The following is a 25384-nucleotide window of genomic DNA, read 5'->3' on the forward strand; positions in this document are numbered from 1 at the left end:
TAAAAATTACAGCTCCTACACTGCAGATGGTCTCAGGGCTTTTACTGATGCTCATAATTTCCCTCCTCTAAGGTCAGTTCTAGATTTCCTTGAAGCTCAGTATCTCTAGTGTTCTGGGTTGCTTACCTCAGGCACATATCCTCTCCCCTCAGGGGTCTTTGGCGATATTTAAACGTGTTCACCCCTGTGTATTCTCTCTAAACACTGTACTCCTTTTAAAATTGTGATGAAGTGTCTCAGTGGTTAGGTAAGGTCATGTTTGCCTGTTAGCAGGCAGAGTAAAATCACCCGAAAGTGTTTTCTTCACACTATGGTAGCAGGTGCAGCCTTGGAATTGAAAATCTAAATGTGTCACTGAAACAAATTAATGGTTGATGAATTTTTTATAGAAATGTTTTCAGGTGCTGAAAGAGAACTGCCCATGGCCCCTTTCCCAGCAAAATAAGGCAGGAAGAAAATATCCAAAGTCTAAATAAACTAGCACTGACAAAATCTGCAAAGCTTAATTTGAGACTTTATTTAAACTCTGACCTTAAGGAAGTCAGAATACCTCAAAAAGGCTATCACTCACATGTTTCTAGATTATTAAAAAGTTGCTGCTTGTGGCCTCTAGTAGCTTTTTGCTATTTGAAAAATTACGACTTTTCTTATAGAAATTTTCCCCATTTCTACTTGGAAATTATCATGTTGCATCTTTCTCTGTGATGTCTAGGGAGCTCGAATAAGTTCTTTCCTTGTTTTCTGGGTGCCAGCATCATACAATCCATAGGAACAACCAGGGTTAATCAGCAACTTTTTGCAGCTAGTAGCCAAAAGAATAGTGGGCCCATGGACAGGCTCAGGGCTACCTTAAGGCAGATTGTATCACATCCTATATCACATGTACTTTTTTTTGTTTGAAATCTCATACATTTTCTAAAGTTTCCAATGAGGACTTGGTTGAACTGTGTCCCCCATCCTACCCCACTCCCATCATTGGATGCCAGTGGCCTGGATTTCAAAGTTCCTGGCCCATGTCTTTCCTTCCTCCTTTACTATACTTATTTATATCCTCTTAATGAATAAGAGTAATAACTACAAATATTGAGTGCATATTATGTTTAATTACTTTGCAGCACCTTACTTGTATTTATTCATTTAATCCTCCCTATCACTTAATGAAGTAGGTAGTAGTGATCTCATTTTATAGATGAGTCAACTATGACGACGACAGAGAGAGTTAACTTATCTAAGACCATTTATTCATTCACCAAATGTGCCCTGAGCCCTTGCTACCTTCCAGGAACAATTCTGGATACAGGGGATGTGATAGTGAACAAAGCAGATGATAGTTCATGTCCTAATTTCGCTTATATTCTGATGTATACATCTGGAGATAGACAATAAACAGAAAAGTCATTTATTGTAATTTGGAGGAAAATAATTGAGGGAAGGCATATTACAGCTTGGGATGGAGCCTGTGTTTACAATATTAAATAGGGGTAGGCTAGGCCTCCTTGGTCATTATATCTGATCAATACTTGCATGAGTCATGGGAGGAGGTAGGTGGTTATGTGGGATAGTAAGAATTTTCCAGGTAGAGTTAACAATAAGCCCAAAGAAGCTGAGGTAGAATCTTGCTTAGTGTATTGAAGGAAAAGCAAAGAGACCACCATAGTTTGCATGGAGAGAGTTAGATAGCATTTAGTGGGAGATCAGGACAGAGGGATAGCAGTGAGCTAATAGGGCCCTCCATAGGCTATTGTAAGCATTTTAGCTTTTACCTGCATGAGAAAGTCATAGGAGGGTTTTGAGCTGAGGAAGGATATGGTCTGGTGTACATTTGATTAAAACCCCTTAAAAAAAAAAAAAGACCCCTAGCTGCTCTGTTGAGAACCAACTATAGAGAGTCAGTGACAAGTGCAGATAGGTCAGTTAGAGGCTATCCTAATTCTTGTAAGAACTGATGGTGACTTAGACTAGAGTGATGATATAGAACCTGAAAAGTGGTTGAATTTTGGAGATATTATTAAGGTATATGAGTGGAATTTGCTATCCAAGGCAACTGGGATATGAAAGACAAATAGAAGTCAAAAGTGACCTCCGTGTTTTTGGCCTCAACAATTGGGAATTTCCAACAACTGAAATGGAAGTGAAGCTAGGATGATCAGGTTTGAGAAAGAAGAGCAAGAGTTTGATTTTGGGTATGTTAGATCTTAGAGGCCTATCGGACAGAGAAGTGGGAGGTAATAGGGAAGTGATTGCATATATATATATAGTTCCAGGGAGGTACGCTGGGTAGGATTAGAAATTTGGGATGTATAAGTGATTCAAAGCAATGAGACTGAAGGAGTTCAGCAAGGGTGAGTATATATAGAAGAGGAGAAGAAAGTTCAATAGTGAATCCTGGGCATTTAGGCATCTAGAAATTGGGAAGAGGAAGGAGAGTCAAAATGGGAAACTAAGAAGGATGAATCAATGAGGAAGGAGGAAAAATCATAAGAATGTGTTGCCCTGAAATCCAGGTAAAGAAGGCATTTCAAGTTTGAGAGATAAAATGTTAAGTACTACTGATAGTCAAAGAAGGTGAGGACTGGTAATTTACCATTGGAATAGCAACATACAGATTATACCTGAACTTGACAGGGATGGTGTTGTGAATTGATGAGGGCAGCAACTTGACTGGAGAAGATTTTAGGAATACATTGAGATAAGAAGTGATAGATTCATAGGTATGAACCCAGGCAACCATGTTCCAGAGCGCATGCTCTTAATCATTACCAGGTGTATTTTTTTTTAACAGGTTATGTCAGGCTCTTTCTTCCTAAAGATTTTACTATGTCCATTGTCCTCAAATAAGATGAGAGTCATTGCCTTAATGTTTTAGTAATGTCGGAAACCTCAGCCATCATTAAAAGCTTGTGTGACCCACAGCTAACATAATGCTCAGTGGTGGAGAGCCAAATGCTTTTCCTATAAGAGCAGGAATAAGGATGCCCACTTAATTTTTATTCAGCATAGTTTTGGAAGTCCTATCCACTAATTAGGCATGAAAAAGAAATAAAAGGTATCTGAAGTGAAAAGAATGACAGATGACATGGTATTATATATAGAAAACTAGAAATTCCACCAAAAAACTATTAGAACAGGATCCCTGGGTGGCGCAGCGGTTTAGCGCCTGCCTTTGGCCCGGGGCGCGATCCTGGAGACCCGGGATCGAATCCCACGTCGGGCTCCCTGTGCATGGAGCCTGCTTCTCCCTCTGCCTATGTCTCTGCCTCTCTCTCTCCGTGACTATCATAAATACATAAAAATTAAAAAAACTATTAGAACTAATACATTAATACAGTTAAGTCACAGTATACAAAATTAGCATATGGAAATTGTTTGCATTTCTATATACTATAGTAATAAGCTATCAGAAAGAGAAATTAAGAAAATGATCCCATTTATGAATACATCAAAAGGGATAAAATATCCAGGCATAAGTTTAACCAAGGAGGTGAAGGATTTGTACTCTGAAAATTATAAGGTACTGATTAAAAATACTGGAGACAACACAAATAAATGGGAATATATATATATATGATTATTTCCATTTTTCCATTTATTTTTATTATATATATAGCAAATGCCTATATATATATATATATATATATGATTGGATTGAAAGATTGGAAGGAATTAATTGGAAGAATTAATATTGTTAAAATGTCCTTACTATCCAGATGCAATGCATTTCTTCACTTATTGCTAGTACCAATAGCAAAAAAAAAAAAAAAAAAAAGTACCAATAACATTTTTCATAGAAGTAGGACATAGAAATATCTTACAATTTGTGTAGCACCACCAAAGATCCCAAATAGCCAAAGCCATCTTGAGAAAGAAGACCAAAGCATGGAGTTACCATTTTTCTTGAATTCAAATAATACTACAAAGCTACATTAATCAAAAAGATATGGTGCTGGTTGGAAAACAGACACATAGATCTGTGGAATAGAATAGAAAGCCTAAAAACAAACCCACACATATCTGGTCAATTAATGTATGACAAAGAGGCAAGGATATATAATGAGGAAAAGATGCTTTTCAGTAAATGGTGTTGGGAAGTAGATAGCTATGTGCAAAAGAAGGAAAATAGACCACTATCTTATATACAAAAATTAATTAAAAATTGATTAAAGTCTTGAGGGTAAGATCTGAGACCATAAAGTAAATTCTGCATGGATTACAATCTTGAATGTAAGTCCTGAAACTATAAAACTCCTAGAACAAAACATAGGCAGTAAGCTCTTATGACATTTTTTTAGCAATAATTTCTTAGACCAGTTTCTGCAGGCAAGGGCAACAAAAGCTAATATAAGCAAGTGAGATTACATCAAACTAAAAAGATTTTGCACAGTAAAGGAAATCATCAAAAAATGAAAAGGCAACTTAGTAGATGGGAGAAGATATTTGCATGATATGAGGTTAGTATCCAAATATATTAAGAACGTACACAACTTAATATCAAACGAATAAACAACTCAATTACAAAATTAGTAGAGGCCTATAGTTGACATTTTTTTTTAAAGAAGACCTACAGATGAACAAGAGATGTGAAATGATGCTCAATATCACCAATCATTAGGATAATACAAATCAAAATCACAATGAGATATCATGCCTGCCAGAAATGGCTAGCGTCAAAGACAAGAAATAACAAGTGTTGGTGAGGATATGTGGAGTAAAGGGAAGCTTTGCACACTGTTAGTGGGAGCGTAAACTGGTACAGTCACTGTGGCAAACAAAATGAAGGTTCCTCAAAAAATTCAAAATAGAACAATCATATGCTCCTGAGAATTCAGTATTGGGTATTTATCTCAAGATAATGAAAATGCTAATTCAAAGAGATACGCACCCCTATGTTCATTGCAGGACAGTTTATAATAGCCAATATATGAAAGCAACGTTAGCATCCATCTGTAGATGCATAGATAAAGAAGGTATGTTGTGTATGAGTGTACACGCACAGGAATATTACTGAGGCATAAAGAAGAATGAAACCTTGCCACTTGTGACAAGATGAATAAACCTAGAGAGTACTATGCTAAGTGAAGTAAGTCAGATAGAGAAACACAGATACGGTATGATTTCACGTAGTATGTGGAATCTAAAATCCAAAGAAACGAATAAAACAGAAACAGACTCATAGATAAATGAAACATAATAATAAATATACAGTTGAGTCTTGCCAAATGTCACCCTGTTTTGCTGAGTGATTTCTCTCATATAATTTTATTCTATATGTTGTATCTTCCAAAGTAATTTATATTAGCTCTTGGTTAAGTGCCCAGACTTTTACTTCTTCATATACTAAGTGTTTAATAAATCCCTTTTGCCAGCTAGAGGACAGAACGTCTTTGAACAGAGGTTGTACTTTCCGAAACACTTTGGGTGTATGTTCTATCATGGTATTAGAGGTTTCCATAATGTGATACTCATCATTTTTTTTTCTTCTGAATTTGAATCCTAACAAAAATTTTGTGATGTTTATATAGTTAAAGAACATATAGAAGTAGAAATTGTTTCTCAATTATATAGCTGATTTATATAATATTTTATTTCACATATTTTAATCTTTTGGATAGTTACAAACTGTGTTTCTTTAGGTTGTTGGAGTGTTTCACTGCAATGTGCACATGTTGAGTAGAGGTGGAGATGTGCTTTTGAACTTGCTGACTCTTTGCTATGGTCTCTGAACAAAATCTCAAGTACTGCATGTTTTTTAATGTATCCAAATGCCACAGCCTGTCCTTGATTCCTAGTTTATGTCAATGCATGAAGGTCATTCATATACATGTGCTCTAGCAGGTAATGGAGTGTCAATCTCAGCAGATGCCAATTAGAAATTCCTGGGCCAACTGGGCCCTAAAGGCATCCAATTTTGCATAATATAAAATTGTAATCAGTTGGATGGATCAATCCAAGTTCCAGAGCCATAAATCTAGTTAGAAATGCCTTCTTAGTACCAGATGGCCACTTCTGGAAAGACAGTGGAGAAACTCCTTCTGAGATGACCAGAGAGCAATCCACAGTCCTTCTGAAGAAGATGTTAGTATGTGATCCATAGAATCCCCAGGAGATAATAATGACAGTAAAGTTGATGTCTTTAAACTACATCTGTAAAATTATTGGTAATCAGTAGTGACTTTATGCATAATGGAAGTTAATGGAAACTATGAAAGAAAACTTACTGCTCCCCAAACCTCTCCACTGTGGTTCATTGGGTGCCTGCATTATCAGTTTTGAGTCATGACTTGGGTGATTGAGTAACTGCTGATTTGGGGAATTTAGTTGATTACGTATATAGTGCTGGGAAAGGCAACACTTAGCAACATTATCACTCATGGCCGCCTTTACATGGAGGTTTTTGTTACTGTTGCTTTTAATTAGACATGTGTTTTGGCAAACAGGTATAGGATGTCTGAGGAAATGTGACACTGAGTAGGGACTTGTTCTGGAACAAGAATATGTCTTAGTGTTCCTATTGCTTAGCACTGGCAGCACCTGCAGAAAATAGTAGAACTGGGTGTTGGAAAACTGTGTTTTCAAGCTCCATTTCTGTTACTTATTAGCATTATGACCTCAAGCAAATCTCTTTGTTTCTCTAGGGCCATGGTTTCCTTTTTTGAAAAATGAATGAATTTAGATAAGGAATTATCAAACTTGAAGATGTCTAAGAACTGTGCAAAGGAGTGTGTTAAAAAATGCATATTTTTAAATTGTCATTCATTTCTTTATCCTTTGAGTCAGTAAGTTTAGATGAGGCCTAGGAATCTTGGTATTAAGAAGTAACTCAACATAAATTCTATATAGTTTAAGGATCATTCTTTGATAAACTAAATTAGATGATTTTTGTGGTCTTTTCCAGCTTTAAAGATTCTTTCTGGTGGCTCTACCTTTGTTTTGTAACAAACCATTTATATGCCTTCATTTTCCATCCCTCTCTCACTTTCTTTGATCACATTATTTCTCTCTCCTTCCATCTTTTCCCCTTGGTCCACCCCCTCATCCACAAGGCATTATTTGGCTCCAGTGGGGATGGGAATGATTCAGTGAACACAGACTCTGAAAGTGCTTCCTGCATGGGATCTCTGTTGGATTTAGTGAGAGATAGGGCAGGTAAGCCACATTCTCTGCTCTTGGGTGGAGCAACACTATATTTGTCTCCTAGACACTTGTGACACATGGGGTGCACATTTTGAGAAAGCTATAAACTCTGTGGGGTGGAGTGAGTCACAGAGAAGCAGACGACAGAGGTTGAGGGCCTTCTGTGATGTGTGTATACTAAATGCTCCTGGTTTTATATCTTCTGACTTTTGATCTATTGGATTCCACTAGTACTTGGAAGGGCTGATCGAATGCAAGTAGTGAGAAATGCTATTCCTATCTTTTTGGTGGGCATTCAAATCAGTTGTAGACTCATTTGTTTTCAGCCTGGTTGCACATTAGAATCCCCTGGGTAGCCTATAAAAATATCACCTTGACCATGCTACAGGCTAATGAAATTCAAGTCTCTGAGAGTAGATGTTGGCATCAACTTCTTTAAAAATATACCAGGTGACTGTAACGTGCAACCAAAGTTGAGAACCACTGTTATAGGAGGTTACTTGTAGAAATGAGAGAAGTAAAACTTAAATAACTAGTCTTCTAGTAGGTTGCTAAGCTGCTGACTAGTATTGTCCTGGCAAAGTAGGCCTGAGAGTTTTTGATGTTCCCTCCCTCCCTCCCTCTCTCCTGAACTGTGGGTTATAACTTTACTTCCAGAGCATGTGCCTTTAATGCCAACTTCCCTCTATACACCTAGACTCTCTTGAGTGGGTGTCCTTTTACCTATGCTCAGTTCTGTGTTCCCACCAATGGTATACAGTACTCAGTTTTAGTGTTTGCATAATACGAATTTGCTTTAATGAAATCAAGAGGGTTTTGGCCTCTTGATTTGTTGGCTTTGAGTCCACTTCATGTCCCACGAAGTCCAGCAAAAAAACCTAAATTGGTGGGGTTCATATGGCTGCAGCTGGCAAGCATGGTTCTGGGAGTGGTAGTTCACAGGAATCCCAGGTGTGGGGTCATAGTGTTTTTCAATCAGTTCCAAGCCAGTGGTGAAACCCGAAGTGGACCCCCTGGAAAAAGAAGCTTTTGATTCAGCGCTCACCGACCAGAACCCCCTCAATCTGGAGCCCTTCGCTGTAGCCAGGAAAGAGCAGCTTTGGGGGACAATATCGCCCTCCCCTGAGTTGCGAGACTCAGCATCGTGTAGAGGTGCTTGTTAAGCATTGCAGTGGCTAGATCGTGGTTTCAGCATCCACTCGGGAGGGGCTATGAAGAAGCACCTTTACGGGACCAAAAATGTGGTGGCCTATGAGAGTAAAGGGCGGGTACTGGCAAAATGATGCTTAAAGGCAGGAATCCGCTTCATGGTCTACCAACCCAGGCCTCAGGAGGCAGCCTCCGACTCCAGGACACGTCTCCAGGGGCCATGACTGAAGGTGCTATGGTGTTGCAGGAGCCCAGAGAATCTATGAATGAAACGTAAGCGTTTTTCCAAGAATGTGTAAATATTAAGCTTTGAGCTGTTACATCCTTTAGGTGAGAGCATCTGGAAGAACAGCCAGCAGCTTGGAAGTTTATACAATAATGTAACAGTGGAATGTTCTTGCAAGTTAAGGTCATCCCCTCCTCGTTTTGAGTGTGTGTTTTAATCAAGAGCTAACATCTACCCCTCTGTTGGACCTGAGAGAAGTATCTGAGAAAAGCTTTTGCCAATTGTAATTAACTTTTGAAGGACAAATTACATGCTGTTTGCAAGTTGAGGAATAAATGCATATTATGAACAACAATTAGAAAAACACCCAAATTAAAAAAAAAAACACCCAAATATATGAAATGAGAATTTTGTCTGATTTAGCTTGAGTCTTGATTCATTTTCCTCTAACCCTCATTTCTGGTTACCACTGAGGACAATGCTGTGGTCTGTATTTTATTTTATTTTTTTTTGTGGTCTGTATTGATTGGTATTCTTTTATATGTGGTTGTTGAGCATACCCCTTTATATCTTGTCTTTGGAAACAACAGAATGTCTGGCAGTTTCTTTGCTTGCTCCCAGCAGTGAAGTGGTCAGAAGATTTTCCTTCCTTTCTGGTAAGGATTATGTAAACAGTTTGCAATACACAATGAGCTTTTGAATCCATTCTGTCATTTGATCCCTACAGCAAATCTGTGCTGTAGTCTTGGCCTGAGGTATTAGCACCTTTTTTTTCTCTTTTTTTTAAAGGACAGGAGATGGAATGGCAGAAGAAAAGACACTTGCTGCAGATTTTTGTATTTAGAACTCAATCTATTTTCTGCATAGCACATGTCATTACTTCGTATCATTCATATTGTTTGCTTATTTGCTTAATTATCATCTTTCTTCACTGCCACTAGAATGCAAATTAAATATTAACGCAGGGGTCTTACCTGTCATGTTCATGTCAATATCCCCAGAGGCTAGATCAGTGCATGGCATATAGTGAATGCTTTGTTGAATCTTGAAGACTCAGTCTTCCTGTCACAAGTCCTGTTTTTAATTCTCTATGGCCACTCTTTTTTGCCAGTGTTCAAAGAGATTGATGGAAAAATACACAAATGGTCATGCAGCTAGTAATTAGTGGAGCCTATACCAGAACCTGGTTGTTTACTTCTCAGTAGATTTGTATTACTTTATTTTATATTTGGATCCTGGCAGACCCAATGCTATGCTGTGGTTTAGAAAGATCCTCAAATGTGGGTCTGCATGTTCTAAGGCCACTGATAGAACCAACCTTCTTGCAAAGTTCTGGAATGGGAAAAGTTTGTCGTCTTTGTCTACATATCCACCTCCCTTTCAACCTGAGCTGAAGCTCATCCATTCTGTGTTCTCTGGTTACTCTGGTGCCCCCAACCTGGGGCCTCACCCTAGCCTGCACCTCAGTGTTCAAGATCTTTCCAGATCCCTTCTCTCAAATTCTCTGTCCTTTGACCCACTCTTAGTGCAGATGTCAATCGCTAGCTGGATGGAGTCACCTTACCTCTTTGAGTCTCAATTTTCTTAACAAAAAAGAAGGATAATATTTCCTTATGTCATTTGTGTGTTATAAACATATAAAATATCAATGTGTACATTATAAAGCATTTTACAAATTATGTTCTGTTACTAGGTTTTTCTAGAAATTTACTTAATATAGCAAACAAGTTCCTATAGAAGCTGAAGGGTTTTTGTAATGGTTTTGAGTTACCTTTTCTGGGTAACCCAGTTAAAATTTAACAAGTATATTCAATTATCTTTAACCTAAAAGTGTAATTCCTATGATGAGAATGTTAGAATCCTGGCAGGTCCTTGAGGACAGATTTTTATGTGGGGTTGGGAGAAGGAGAGGTTTTTAGTTCTTTGCTATTCACGTCCTTTCTTTGCAATGTGGTTCACCTTACCTCTTTGTTCTTCCTTTGTAATTCCTACCACTGCTGAGGCAAGAATATTGTTCAAGCAGTATCTTTTGATGGTCAATTTGGCTTGAAGTGATCTGAAGTGATCCTAACTATGTAGAGTTCCTGTGGTTTACTTCCGGAAAGATTCTCACTCTAACACTCCCATTTTGGAGCTCATTAGACAACAGAGCTGTACTGTGCAGGTGAAGTTGAACTTGGACAAAGTGTTCCTTTGCTTGTTGGGTGTCCTGTGTTTGGGAGACCAATGCCAGTGAGGTGAAAAGTAAGGGTTAAATAGTGCAAGTTAGCCCACATTTGAAAAAGCTGGGGCCAAACCGGAGGGTGTCTGATTCATATGGAAACTTGCCCCTAGGGGCCCTTTTATCAAAATCTGTCAACATGAGGCTTTTGCAGAGTTGTGAGACCCTGAGGTTGGTGTCTTTCTAGGCATTTTCTTGTCAGAGCCATCATTCTACAAAATTATAGAGCGTGGATTGAAACTAAGATTATAGGTTTAAATAGTCCTCGCCTGTCTCCAACTAGGGACAGCCTAAGCAATGCCCAGAAGCTAAATTTGGTCTCAGTCATTATGAAAATTGAAAGTAATGCTTTACAATTAAGAGTTTGAAAACAGCATTTAATTTAGCTTCCATAAAACACTGATGGGGGGTGGGAGGGTGTGATGTCTAAGGGCTCAAGGGCGGGCCTATATTAAAAATGAGTAGAGGCTTTTAAAGCATTGTTACTAGTTTCAATGTGGTTCAAGGGTCTTGGCAATCTCAGGGTATTGAGATTGGTTTGGTGGTTTCTGGTCCTGTGAAATGGAATACTCAACATCTTTGCAGCCAGAATCCCAAGAATTACTGCCTAGAAAGGCAAAATGGATGCTAGGATTCTAGATAGGTAAGGTGGACTTGAAATAAATGAACCTTAGAAATAAAGAAGTAAAAGACACTGAGTTTAAGAAATAGGGATATTTTGGAAGGACTGATTTAAAATTTAAAATAAAGGTAGAATCTCAACCTCACAAGAAATGGTAAAAATCCTAGACCTCATAATCTGTCCCGAATTTAGAAGAGCCAGGTCTAAAAGGGAACTTATTAGCAAGACTCTCTGATGTAGAGACCATTCTTCTTAAGGGGTGCTTGTCTGAGTCTGGCCATCTGAGCAAAAGTTTCATAAAACAGAGGAAGCAAAGTCAAAGTTCCTTTAAAAAAAAAAAGATTTTATTTATTTATTTATTCACGAGAGACGCAGAAAAAGAGAGAAGTAGAGACACAGGCACAGGGAGAAGCAGGCTTCACGCAGGGAACCTGATGTGGGACTTGATCCTGGTACTCCAGGATTACACCCTGGGCCGAAGGCAGATGCTCAATTGCTGAGCGACCCAGGCGTCCCAAAGTCAAAGTTCCTTAGAGAGTAAATGTATGTGTGTGTGTGTGTGTGTGTGTGTGTGTGTGTGTGTGTGTGTGATGGAGGAAGAAAGTTAAAGCATCTAACCCCCCCCCCCCCGCCCCCGAGATAACCACTTTAGGATGATCATACTTTTGTGTGGTTCATTATGTGTATATACATATGTTCCTTTCCATAGACGGCATCAGAGTCTAAATGCTTGCATTATTGTTCAGGGTACTTTTTGAGGGACTTTGGTCTCCCCTCTTCTCTTCTCATTACACTCCCCCATATACCCAAAATTAATAGCCTGGTGTATATAATTGTGTACATTTCTCTACATTTACTTCCTCTGATTCAAACACACAGGTTTTGTTTGGTCAATATTTTATAAAATTAGTTATCATGTTATATGTTTTTCTTTATCTTTTATTTATTAATTAATACCTGGTGAAGTTGGTAAGATTTCCACAGTTCTCTTAATGGTAGTATAGTAGCTTCTGATATGAATGTATCAAACTTGATTCGGTCATTTCCATATTAATGGGCATTCGTTGTATTTCCAGTTTTTTTTTTGCCATCACCATTTATGTTGCAGTTACTATTCTTGTATTGCTTTAAACCATAAGAAATTACTCGTTTAGTAGACCAAAACAGCCAACCACCAAAGACCAAATTATACTAGCTTATAATAAATATATCCGCAATAGTGTTCAGGTTTGAGAATGTGGAAAATAAAATCACTTTGGGGTTCAAACCTAAGCTTTCCTAGGATGCAGAGAAAAAGAGCAAGGAGATACAAAGAATGAGAAAATCAATAATATAATGGGTCATTGTATGAAGAGCCACTGTGTGGCTAATTTATGTATCTCAGGAGGCAAGAATAAGTGCATTAGAAGTAATAATATAAGAAAACATTTCTGCATTGGAGAAATAGCTGAGACTGCAGGCTGGAATGGATCACCAGGTACCAGTCAAACTAAAATGTGACTGACCTCTAAATAGTCCTGGTAGGGACTGGGTGGCTCAGTCAGTTAAGTGTCAGACTCTTGGTCTTGCTCAGGTCTAGATCTCAGGGTCCTAGGATCCAGTCCCACCTCAGGCTATGTACTCAGGGGAGGTGTCTGCTTGTTCTTCTCCCTCTGCTCCTTCCCTACTCACTAGCACTCTCTCTCTCTCACAGATAAGTAGAATTTTAAAAAAAAAATTGGCGAATGTTCTGAATTGTAAGAAAAAAAATTCAAACACCCAGTCAAAAAAGAGAAACAAAAAACCAGAAATAAACAAGTTACCTCAAAATTTAAAAAAATTATAAAATTTGGGAATTTTGGTATAATATTGAATGCAATAAGGCAATAGAGCATCATTTACAATTCGATAGAAAAATATTTTGTCCAAGGCGTTCTGTACCCAGACAATGTAACAAAAGGATACCTTAAGAAATATGATAGCTCAGAAAACATACCCCATGTAGAATTTGTGGGAAAGGAGAAGGGGCAACTGAGATAAGCAAAGCAACTGGAAAATAATGAAAAAATAAAGGTCTTAAGAATGTGGACTTAAGTATAAATTGATGCATGCATGTATACATGAGTTCACTTAAACATATAATTATTTAAATGATGTTATAGATGAGTTTATGAAAAACACAGATAATAATGATCTTTAAAAGAATAGATAAAAAAATAGATAATTTTGTTTCAAACATTGAAAATAAAAAATTTCATCTACAATATTATACTATGCCCCCATTACCTGGGAGATCCGGATAGGGTAGGAAAGTGCAGGAGGAATTACTAGATACTGTTTCCAGGAGATCCATAGATTATTGATTTTTTTGAGGGAAGAAGGGGCAGAGGGAGAGAGAGAACGCTATCAGGCACTATACCCAGTACAGTGGGGGCTCCACCTCACAACCTTGAGATCATGACCTGAGCTGAAATCAAGAGTCGGACACTTAACTGACTGACCACCCAGGCACCCCATAGATTGATGTGTTTTATTTTATTTTAATTAATAGATTAATCAATTAATCTTTAAAGATTTTATTTATTCATGAGAGACAGAGAGAGAGAGAGTGAAAGAGAGGAAGAGGGAGAGAGAGAGAGACTGAGACAGAAACATAGGCAGAGGGAGAAGCAGGCTCCATGCAGTGGGACTTGATCCCAGGACTCTGGGATAACGCCCTGAGCCAAAGGCAGACGCTCAACTGCTGAGCCACCCAGGGACCCTAGATTCATGTATTTTAAATTTAAGGGTAACCACATGGAGAATTAAAAGCAGAAAGTATACTTTCCAAATTACTAAAGTAGGAAAAAATCAAAGATAAGCCATATTTTTTTTAAAAAAAGGAAATAATAGGAAAAAAGCATAATTTAAATACAACAACATAAGTAAGATCAAGCAATGCCAATGAATGTTTGAGTTGAACATTTCTATTACAAGACAGATTCCCAGAGTGAATTAGGAAAAAAAATACATCTGTAGTTTCCGAAAGACATGTGTAAAAGTAATTCTAAAAGGTGAAAGGGGGCAGCCCTGTTGGCTTAGCGGCCGGGATCGAGTCCCATGTTGGGCTCCCTGCGTGGAGCCTGCTTCTCCCTCTGCCATGTCTCTGCCTCTCTCTCTGTGTCTCTCATGGATAAATAAATAAAATCTTAAAAAAAAAAAAAGGTGAAAGAGGGATGACATATATCAGGAAATGAAAGCACAAAGAAAGCATATTATTAATCAACAAAGTAGAATCTAATGAGAACTCCTTCATAAGATAAGGCCATTCATGTATTATTAATTTAGCCTTGGTCTAATAGTGTAGTTACTAGCTACATATGGCTGTTTGAATTTAAATTTAATCTAATGAAAATAAAGTTTAATTTAAAAACTCTATTCCTCAGTAATAATAGCTACATTTCAAGCGCTTAGTAGCCACATCTGCTCAAGTGTTTAATAGCCAGCATATTGGACATCGCTGGCCGAGAATATGTCCACCATTTCTCTTTGCTTTGACAGTCCTGGTAAGGAATTAAAAAAAGAAAGTATAATAAAAGTATAATATTTGTAAACCTTTATGCACAAAATAAGATCCATTTGAAAATGATAATTGAATACTGTCAGATAGAAGGAGAAACTGACAGTATGCCCATGGGAAAGGGGGAGTTTAACATCTTGTAAAAATACACAATGTATGAAGCAATATAGAGGGTCTGATTATTTTTCTTATTAAAGATAATTAATTCAAAGAAAATTCTTTATTTGAAAGAACTATATCTTATTTTGTAGTGCCCATGGAACATTAAAGAAATAGAATCATATTGGCCACGATGTAAACCCCAGTTCTATAAAGCATTTGTGGTATGCCATTCTGTAATATTTGCAATTAATAATAGACCTAGCAAATGGAAACCTTACTTATTTCCACATACTTAGGAAATACAAACCTCTAACAATTCTTGGTCTGAAGAGGAAATCAAAAGCCACAGTTCACAATACTTGAAAAAATAACCATCATAAGAATATATTGTGCCTTTATCTAAGTTGTATAGCTGAGCTTTAATCAGAGGAAACTTCATAGCTTTACAAAGTTTGTTTCAGTAAATCTTCAGCTTCCAGTTACAACAACATAAATATAAGCAAAACATGATGAAACAGAAGACTAATAAGAACAGATTTGAACTAGGAAATGAACTAGGAAACAGAGAACCAGTGAATTCTACTAATCCCTAAATACATTTTCTTTAAAAAGAAAAAAAAAAAAAGGTGAGTGTGGGGGGAGAAAATCCTAGCCTAATAAAAGTAAGAAAGGAGGAAAATCCATAAAGGAAAAAATGAGAAAGGGAATATAACCATAAATATTGAGGAGATTTTCAGAGTTATATAGAAGTCATGTATAAGTCCATGCTTTTAATCTGAAGTCTTCACTGACATAAATTACTCAAAACACGAATTACTAAAATTGTTAAAGAAGTAGAAAGCTTTACAGAGGAGAAAGAGGTAGTACTCATGGGTATACCTTCACAGAGTGTGTTCTAACTTTTCATTTTTATCTTGAACATTAATTTTTAAACATAAATTTCATATTTATTTTTACTGTGTGTAAAAACATAAAATAAAATTTCAGTCTTAACAGTTTCCAAATGTACAGTTCAGTACTGTTAAGTTCATTTACATTTTTGTGCAAACAATTGCCAGAACTTTTTCAATATTCAAGCTCTATATCCATGAGACAGTAGCTTCCCCTTCTACACCTCCCCAATACCATTTTTCCTGTTTTTATGAATTAGACTACTTCAGATACTTATTTAAGTGAAATCATGCAGTATTTGTCTTTTAGTAATGGGCTTATTTCACTTTGTATAATATTCTCCAGGTTCATCCAAGTTGTATCATGTGGTATGATTTCTTTACTTTTTAAGGCTGAATAATATTCCATTGTATGTAGTACATACCACATTTTGTTTTTCTGTTTACCCATGAATGGACACTTGGGTGGCTTTTAAATTTTTTTCACATACTTTATTTACAAAAATAATATTTTATAATGTGCACTGTTCTACAATTTGCTTTTTGATATATGTAGGAGAATAAGTTGATCAGGAGAGTATATATTATCGATAATTAAAGATTTGCAGAATATATATGTATTATTGCCAGTTTTGACATTTTAGAACACTGGAAATCAAGAAGAGCATGTTTCAACTAAGTAGACAGACCTGGGATCCTAGTAATGTAGATAAGGATTTTCCCACATTGTGATGTAGGTAAAATTTGTACAGGTACTAATTAGAATTGTGTTGGGAAGTAGAATCTTTTCATCCATTGCTTAATAAAGACCTACTTCATTAGGGAGCATTGTGAAATGGAAAGAACAGTGAACTGAATTCAAACCACATCTCAGCCACTTGGTTTATATGTATAGTGGGAAGATCTCTTACTTCCCCAAGCCTTAAATTTTTCATATTAAAAAAAAGTGAGGCAAAACCTACTCAATTCATTTTTTCAACTTGGCAAGGTAGAGTCTATGACCGTATGTTAAAGTATATTTTATAGGGACACCTTGGTCGCTCAGTTAAATGTTGGACTCTTGCTTTCTGCTCAGGTCATGATCTCAGTCAGGGTGGTGGATCCAGCCCCAAGTCAAGGCTCTGCGCACAGCATGGGGTCTGCTTGGGATTCTCTCTCTCCCTCCCTCTCTCTCAAATAAATATATATATATGTATTTGATAAATAGTAAATTTCTCTTAAAATGTAAGTTATCCAATAGATTTTTTCCCCCAAAGAGAATTTTGTGCCTTTTACTCAACAAAATATTTATTGAGCTGTAATTTATAAAGAATGAACTGCACATATTTAATTTCTCCAGTGTGATCAGTTTTGACCTGTTCATGTACCTGTTAATTCTGGGTGTGTAATGTTCCTAAAACCCCACAGAGTTTCCTTCTGCCTCTTTGCAATTTATCTCTTCCTTTACCCTTGTCTCCCGGTAACCATTGGTTACCTTTTTATCATTGCTGGTTAGTTTGCTGTTTTTGGGTCTTAAGTGAATCTAATCTTAAGATATGTTCTCAGAAAACTGAGAACAAAAATCAGACTTCCTTTACTCAGCATGATGAATTTGAGATTCATTCGTGTTGCACATATCAGTACTTACTTCATTGTATCGCTGAATATTATTTAATTAAATGGCTGTGGAACATTTTATTTTTCCCTTTACCTGTTTTTCTACCTTTGGGATATTTTTAGTTTTTTGTCTTGTTTTGTTTTTATTACGTACTAAATTAAAACACTGCATAACCTAGAAAGGGTAGATGAATATAACCAAGTTATTTTTCATTAATCAGGAAAGTGCTTCCTTAATCGATATTCTCCAAACCTTTAGACTCATATTAACTCCAGAGATGTGCCTATTCCTTTCCATCAAATTACGCTGATATGAATATTGGGCAACCCTTTTTACTTGTCCGCTTTACTGAACCTGTGGATATGCGTCCTGGCTATGCCAGGGATGACCAAGCAGACAGCCATGATGTCGATCCTGGGAAGAATCTCGAACCATATTACACTGTATTTACCAGGGCCAAACCCTTCCTTCCTGGCTCCCTAAAGGTTGAGATGTTTATGGTTTTGAAGTATTCTGGCTAAAGGTGTTATGATCATTCATGCACAAGTCTTTGGGTGTAAGTTTTAACTCTTCTTGGGTAAATACCTGGGAGTGGAATAGATGTGTTATATGGTAGACATTTAATATTTTACAAAACTTCTACACTGTATTCCAAAGCAGTATAACATAACATTTAAGTTTTAGTCATTCCACATCTTCTTCATCTCAATGTTGCCATTCTTTCTTTTTCTTTTTCTCATTCAAGATTTTATTTATTTTTTAGAGAGAGAAGGAGAGAGAGAAAACAAGCATGAGCCAGAGAGCCAGAGGGAGAAGCAGACTCCCCACTGAGCATGGAGCCCAACATGGGGCTCGATCCCAAAATCCTGGGATCATGACCTGAGCTGGAGGCAGATACTTAACTGACTGAGCCACCCAGGTGCTCCAGCTTGGTTTTTAAAGTAGACTTAATTTATTTACTTATTTATTTAAAAATAGATATCACATAAACTCAATACAAAAGGCAAAAGGCAATGTTTATATACAATGCAAAATAAATTCCCTCCTCCTGTGTCTTGGTTTCCACATTGATCTATACTTCCAAAAATTGTTAGAGAAAGCATTGCAGATGAATGTGAGCCATCACAAGGGAGAGTTGCCATGGTATCATCTTGGATCTTGTACAGTAGAGAGGTGTGGAAACCTAAGTAGAAATATGCAGAATGTCCACTGCAGGATGCCCAAGGGTTGTGGGAAGAGTTCCAATTAACTAAACTTCTGGCTTTAGAGGCATGGGATCTGCACCTGTTGGTGCAGAAGAAAAACAGAAGAGATTGCCCTTTGAAACAACTTAGGAAACCCTGTCTGCTTTAGCTATTGCCTGTCCCCAGACCCAGACCCCGAAAACGCTGAGTCCAGTAAGAATTATTCTATCCCTTGATTCCCCAACTTCTTTGGCCTGGAGCATCTAAAATAAGGGAGTTGGGGAGCATGATCAGGGTGAGAAAAGACTAGCAAATGGAATTCCTACATTATAAGTGCCTACCCTAAACTAGAAGAAAAGATTTGATATAGGTAAAGTTAGGATTTTTCATTATTACAGGAAAAGCAGCATGGAGCTTGCTCAAAAACTAAAAAATCATATGATCCAGCCATTTCACTTCTTGCTATTTATTTTAAGAAAACGGAAGTACTATTATGAAGATCTGTCTGCACCCCTGTGTTCCATAGTTAATTTAAAATAGCCAAGGCATGGAAACAACCTAAATGTCCATCAGTCGATGAATGGATAATGAAAATATGGTATATTTACACAATGGAATATTATTCAACCATAAAAGTAAGGAAATCCTCCCATTTGTGACAACATGGATGGACCTTGAAAGCTTTTTTCCTTTATTTTTTTAGAAAAAGGCTTTATACTAAGTCTGACAAAGACAAATATTGTATTATCTCACTTATATGTGGAATCTTAAATGAACAAACTCAGAAATCAAGAACAAATTAATGGTTGTCAGAGGCGGGGTTAGGGGGTGGGGAATTGGGAATTCGTCAAAAGGTATAATCTTCCAGTAATACAATATAGAAGTCCTGGGAATGTGATATACATCATGGTGACTATGATTAACAATACAGTGCTAAGAGACTAGACCGTAAAAATTCTCAACATAAGAAAAATTTTTTTAACTGTAGGAAATGATGGATGTTAAGTTACCTATGACAATTATTTTGCAGTATTTACATATATGAAATCATGTTGCACACTTGAAACTTATGCAATGTTATATGTCAGTTATATCTCAATAAAACTGGAAAAATAAAACTAATTTTTTTCTTTATGGTTGTATGTAAATTATCTAACCGTAATAGAATTGTTGAAAAGCCTCAGTAGTTTTTAAAATGATTCTGAAGACTACATATTCTGGTAGGGCCAAATGTAATACTAGTGATGCTACTGAGAAAATTTGTAATTATTAGCTTATTATTATTAGAGTCTATTTCTGTTCTTTTTGTAATCAATGATTACTGAAGATTCAGTCTCATTTGTTCTTTTTGTTGTTGTGGACCTATAATTGTCACATTTCCAGACATAGTGTGGACCCGAAACCAGGTAGCAAGTGTACTTTATCTTTATGTATCTTTATGTTTACTTTAAACATATTGAAAGCCCAGTTTGTCATGACCCGTTGCCTTGGGATTATAGAATATAACATTCCTAATCAGTAAGTATGGGAACATTCGTATAGTTTACTTCTCAGAATTTGACCAAAGATCATTGCCATGGCTACGGAGATAAGGAAGAACTACATAAAATTGATCCTTGCATTAACTCCTCATAGAGTTTGTATAAGGCTTTAGTGTGTGTGTGTGTGTGTGTGTGTGTGTGTGTGTGTGTGTAGAGGGACGGAGGGAGAGAGAAATATTATTCACTTTTTTTAAAAAAAATTATTTATTCATGAGAGACACACAGAGAGAGGCAGAGACACAGGCAAGGGGAGGAGCAGGCTCCTCGCAGGGAACCCGATGCAGGACTCGATCCCAGGACCCCGGGATCACGCCCTGAGCCAAAGGCAGATGCTCAACCACTGAGCCACCCAGGTGCCCTGAGAAATATTATTCTTGCCAATAGTTTGAATCGTTTTTATTCTCCTTCTAGTTCTTGTTCGTGTTTACTTTTGTAACTATACTTACTCTTAATCCTCGGTTTAAAAAAAAATGATGTCTGTTGACTCTGCATAAGCGAAGGCAAAATAAATCTGCTTTATGTTACTGCTACCTCCTTTTCCTTCATTCCCCATTGAGTTGTTCATATTATTTTCTTAGTTTATTTGTTTATGTTTATACTTTTAAATATGCTTATAGATCTGACTTGATTTATCTGCCTTAAATGATATCCTTTGATCCCCAGCTCTAAAATATGAAGAAATCAATACACGTGTATTAAGTAACCCCTGCCTTTTTAAAAATGATTTGCTTATTTGAGAGAGAACGAGAGCAGCATGAGCATGTGAGCAGGGAGAAGGGGAGAGGGAGAGGGAGAGAGAGAGAGAATCTTGAGCAGACTCCTCCCTGAGCTCGGAGCTCCAAGAGGGGCTCATTCTCAAGACCCTGAGATAATGACCTGAGCCAAAATCAAGAGTCAGACACTCAACCTACTGGGCCACCCAGGTGTCCCTAAGTCCGGCCTTCTATCTCCCTACCTATCTTTATTTTTTTCTTAGTTATATACTTTTACACATAATTTTATATAGTTTTTAGTTACACATTTTTATTTATAAGATTTATATCTTATTCTGTAACCATAATTTCCAGGGTTATTTTAAGTATTAGATGGTTTCTGTGCTTAGTGTTCATCCTCTTGTCAGAGATTCTCCATCCATCTCTTGAGTAGGCTGACATTTGTCCTCCAGTAGGGTTTTCAAGATGTGCTCATTGGAGTGGTATCTGCGAAGTTCTGGTATGAACCAAAACATTTGTTGCTTCTCTTCAGGAAAGACTACGTAGCAGGATATGGCTTAAATTTTTTTTTTTTCTGAAGATACTTGGACAGACGTTGCCTCACTTTTTTCTAGTATTGAATGTTACACTGGAGAGCTTTGTGGCCAGCCTGAAAATTTCTCTTAATGATGACTTTATGTTTTCTTCTGAATGTCCAAAGATTCTTTACTCTTAAAATTAATCATTTTATGAAGTTATGTTTTAGTGTTAATTGTTCTGTATCAACCTTTCTGGAGTTGTTACATGGTTTTTTAAAAATGCTATTCATTTGGTTTCTTTTGTTGTTTATTTCTGGGAAGGTTTAAATATTTTTTTTTTAAAGATTTTATTTATTTATCCATGACAGACACACAGAGAGAGAGGCACAGACACAGGCAGATGGAGAAGCAGGCTCTATGCAGGGAGCCCGATGTGGGACTCCCTCCCGGGTCTCCAGGATCAGGCCCTGGGCTGAAGGTGGCGCCAAACCGCTGAGCCCCCCGGGCTGCCCCTAAATATTTTTTAATTCGTGTTTTGCTGTATTATTTGTCTCAATTTTTGCATTGGATCTCCTTTGTCTACTTCTTTTATATCCATAGTGTCATTCTGAATGCCGTTAAACGCTGTTCATTTCCATTTTTAAATACCTTTTTAAAGTCCCCTGTACCATATAGTTCTTACTGGGTTTTCATCAGTATTGATTCTTGTATTATTTAGAGAATATTGTTTTATTTTTTTTCAGTTTCTTTTTATTTACCGAGTAAGCAGTTCTATTCTTACTTACATTAAGTTCATATATTAAAACCATTCTATAAAATAATTTAGTTCTTCAATTTCTTCTTGAAGGAATATTTCTTCCTAACCTCTACTCATTTTTAAAGTTTTAGTCTGGATGTCATTTCCTCCTGGAAAGTCTCATCTTTACCCCTCCTCTATCCCCCTATGTAGCTCTCACAGCCTTTAGTGCTTTCCTGATTATACCACTTACCCTAAAGTTTTGAACATTCTTTTTTTTTTTTTTGAACATTCTTTTTTTTTTTTTTTATTTGAGAGAGAGTGAGAGAAGAGAGCACGAGTGAGGAGGAGAGGGAGAAGCAGGCTCTCCAGCAGCAGGGAGCCCGACATGGGCCTTGATCCCAGGACTCTGAGATTCTGACCTGAGCTGAAGGCTGACACTTAACCAATTGAGTCACCCAGGAACCTCAGTTTTGAACATTCTTATTTGTTTTCTCTGGCAAATAGACTCTACACTTTTGGGAATTTAGGGACTGTGTTTATTGTTCTTGTTCAGTGGTGCATCGCCTGCATCTGGCCTCTGCGAATCCTGCCATTTATGTCTTAAATTGTCTGGAAGGGCTTCAAGATGAAGCTCACCAGAAAGAACACAATCTTGTGAGTTGCCAATTAGGAACAGGTATTGAATCTTTAGGATGGTGCAAAAACTAGTTTTGTACTTTTTCCAGTTGTCCAACTTATCAGTTCTAAGTGAAATGAGTGCTCCAGTAGTCCATTCTTCCCCTAATGACCCTCTAGCTTCCAATTTCATTGCTTTTGCTCTTCCCCAGTGTTCTGGCTCTCTCTCTCTAGGGATCAATGCCTTGGACTTTGATTTGAGACTTTTTGTTTTTTAAAGAGGACTAAGGATAACTTAACTTCTCTGAACAGTTGATTACTTAGTCTTCTTTGGGAACCGGCTTAAATCTTACAGTTACTTCTGAATGGTGCTTCTGTATGACAGATGTTTTTCTCATTAATATCGCTTGCTTGTTATTTTGCTAAAATTACCAACAACCACTATCGATGTCGATAAGAATGAAGGTAGGGGAGGTGAGAGGAATTCTGCTCTGCTAGTTCTAGGAGGTGCTCAGTAAATATTTATTTAGAGTGTAACTATGATGTGCTTGTTTTTTTTCCCCTTTTCTGTTCATACATGTAAGTGTGCACGCACTTTTCAGGTATTCCTCTACATGTACATAATGTATTTGAAATGACCTAGATGTTTTGTACCTTTAAACTTGAAATGTTAAGAAAGGCATTTTAAGTGGGGCTTATGCTCATCCAGTTACGACCTCACCTGGTATGAACTAACTCTGAAGATGATCTTCCATCCTTGCATCAGAGCCTACAACTGCACCATCTTTTGGGCCGAAACTTCAAGGCATTTGAATGTTGACCCAGAATGTGATTCACACATGTGCTGGGGGGAGTGGGATGCTATTGAATTCCTTTGGATGGTTCATTCCCTGGGAGACTTTCTTATTTAGTGGAGTTCCTTGAGCTAGAGAAAGAAAACATCTAGAGATTGAGGTTCCTGAAGGCAGGGTTGGGGGTACTTTACCAAGGGCAACACAAGGACAGCGAGTGGGTTGCCATGGCTACAGAATTCTGAATTCAATCTGTGAAGTGATCTCCTGGCTTGTTGCAGCTACTTACCGACTGCCCATTTTTCGTAGTTTTAGCATATTATAATTCTTTCTTTTTTTATGTTCTTTTCATATCATCTCCTGTTTGCCCCTTTCAGTTATGGGGTTGCTCTTTGAGTTGTTGCATTGTATTTGAGCTATTCAGTAGGAAGTAGGGAAATAACAGCAAAAACAAAAGGAAGTAAGCAGGGACTAGGGGTTCTATCTTGGAGCGTGAAGCTGTGCTGACCAGCCCCAGGGACACAGGAATTGAAGCCAAACAAATAATAGTTCTTTGACAGACAGCAGGTCTTGTGATCCGTCTCTAAACCTGTAGCTCTATACAGTTTACTTTTGGTTTCTCCTGTTTTTGTGCCCTTTAAAGGCCTGTCCAACTTGTTGAGAGCGTGGGGAATGGTGAGGGAGATGCTTTGCTGCTTCCTTACCCTGTCCTGCCCTGCTCTGGGAGTCTGACGCTGCCGTCTCCACTGCCGTCGTGGCCGCCGCCGCCGCTGCTGCTCATGCAAGTGTTTCTAAATGGAGTGTCTTCTTCCTAACTTCCCTAAACCCTACTGTTTTTTAAGATTTAACTCCAATCCTACTATTTCTGTGAAGCCTTCTGTGATTTCTCCCAAGTTTCTACTTGTTTTCATCTCTGAACCTAACTGACTGGATTTGAATTCCAGGTCACCCTTCCTCGTGTGAGCAGGGTGACCTTGGACAAGTTACTTAACCCCTCTGTGACTCAGTTTCCTCACCTGTCAAGTGAGAATGATAGTTGTGTCTACTTCATCAAATTGGCTGTTGTGAGGATTATATGGGTATATGTGTTTAAGACAGTGAATTGTGCCCGGTGCAAAGCACAGTGCCTACTCGGTGATGATTAGATACTTTTCTTGATACTTCCTATGTGGCTCCAAACATACACTTTTTTTTTTTTTTTTTGAATTGGGTTTTTATGGCGCATTTCTGCAGCATTTTATGTCCTTAAGTGAACTTGGGGTAGTGTAATGGTGGAGAAAGTATGGGTTTTGGACACAGACTGCCTGAGTTTGAGTCCTAGGTCTGCCACTTACTAGCTTTCTGATCTTAGAGAAGTTCCTTAACCTGTATGGGTATTGGTTTTTACTGTAGTACGAGTAGAATTATACCAACCTACTGCAGATTCTAGATGAGGATGAACTAGATAATGCTTATAGGGTACCAGATACAGAAGAAGTGCTATTGTTACATTTTTTAGTATTCTTTGTTCCTAGGCCCAGATTAAACTCTCATTACATGTTTGCTAAATGGTCTGGAAGGAAAATATTCTGCTTTGTCAGGCATCTGTCTTTTGCATTATTCAGCGACAGAGTGAGCAGAAAACAAGAACTAGGTCTTTGAGCTCTTAAAGTTAACCCCGGGGTCTTTTCTGCCTATCAAGCTGTCCCTTTTTGTTATGTTAGGGCCCATCATGATGATGATGATGATGATGATGAACAGCTACCATTTGTTTTCTAACTATGTGCAGTGTCAGTGCTAAATTCTTCACAAAAATTATCTCCAGTTG

General features: G+C 37.5%; 2 pseudogenes; one reads left to right on the forward strand and one right to left on the reverse strand.

Moving 5' to 3' along the window:
- The first annotated feature begins 2142 nt into the window (after positions 1-2142).
- LOC100688640 lies at positions 2143-8557 on the forward strand (annotated as a pseudogene).
- A 9151-nt stretch (positions 8558-17708) lies between these two features.
- LOC100688713 lies at positions 17709-24358 on the reverse strand (annotated as a pseudogene).
- Between the last annotated feature and the right edge of the window lie 1026 nt (positions 24359-25384).

Source organism: Canis lupus, chromosome X (genome assembly GCF_011100685.1).
Source record: "Canis lupus familiaris isolate Mischka breed German Shepherd chromosome X, alternate assembly UU_Cfam_GSD_1.0, whole genome shotgun sequence".
Lineage (NCBI taxonomy): Eukaryota > Metazoa > Chordata > Mammalia > Carnivora > Canidae > Canis > Canis lupus.